The following is a 1,252-nucleotide window of genomic DNA, read 5'->3' as shown; positions in this document are numbered from 1 at the left end:
GTCTATCTATGTGTCGCTCTACCTGTCCATGTGTCTATCTATGTGTCGCTCTACCTGTCCATGTGTCTATCTATGTGTCCATGTGTCTATCTATGTGTCCATGTGTCTATCTATGTGTCGCTCTACCTGTCCATGTGTCTATCTATGTGTCCATGTGTCTATCTATGTGTCCATGTGTCTATCTATGTGTCTGTCTACCTGTCCACGTGTCTGTCTACCTGTCCACGTGTCTGTCTACCTGTCCACGTGTCTGTCTACCTGCCCACGTGTCTGTCTACCTGCCCACGTGTCTGTCTACCTGCCCACGTGTCTGTCTACCTGCCCACGTGTCTGTCTCATCAATGCTTGCGGAATTTGCAGTGCCCTTTGTTGTACTGTGGGTGGTTGGCGGGTGCTCTGGTGTGGTTTGCTCCTTCTGTCCTTTCAAACATCTGTCGTCTTTATCTCTCCTCCTTTTTAAAATGTTTGTTACCCTCTTATAAAACCTTTAATCTTCGACACTTGTATGTGTTGCGAGTGCCGTAAAATTCTTACTAAAACGAAAACTTTGTTGTACTGTAGAAGATTACGTCCACAACGACACAAGTTAGGTCATCTAGGAGGCGGGCTTCTCACCTCCCAATTAGTCACCGAAACCATTGGTTGATTGGACGTTCTATTTCGGACAATGTCCTTCCTTATGCTCGTTTCCCAAGTGACGTTACTATTTTTAGCAGTTCCAATCGTTGACTCAGTGCTCCTGTACCACTCACGTTTCCCAAGTGACGTTACTATTTTTAGCAGTTCCAATCGTTGACTCAGTGCTCCTGTACCACTCACGTTTTCCTGGCGAACTATGGCCGTGTTGGCGCGCCACTCGGCTCTTGGCGACATCAGCAACAGTCACACAAAGAAAAACTTTCGTTTTCCGATATTTGGAACAATTGAAAAGACGTATTCATTTGCATGTCTTTTGTTAGGGTTTCTTGCTGCTCGTGGACGCTCAGAGAGGCATTACTGGCGGATGTCTGCTTTCCATGTCGGAAGTAAAAAATAGTGTCGGTTTTAAAAGTTATTTTAGGCATGGTAATTGTGAATTCAGTTATTTATACATGACCCCCCCCCCCAAATCTCCCCCTCCCTGTCTCTTACTCTCTCTCTCTCTCTCTCTCTCTCTCTCTCTCTCTCTCTCTCTCTCTCTATTACACACATACACACACACACACACACACATACACATAGCTCTCTATTTCTTCTCTCCCCCCATCTCTTT

This window comes from Aplysia californica, unplaced genomic scaffold, assembly GCF_000002075.1.
Source record: "Aplysia californica isolate F4 #8 unplaced genomic scaffold, AplCal3.0 scaffold01655, whole genome shotgun sequence".
Lineage (NCBI taxonomy): Eukaryota > Metazoa > Mollusca > Gastropoda > Aplysiida > Aplysiidae > Aplysia > Aplysia californica.
This window is presented reverse-complemented; position numbering follows the sequence as displayed.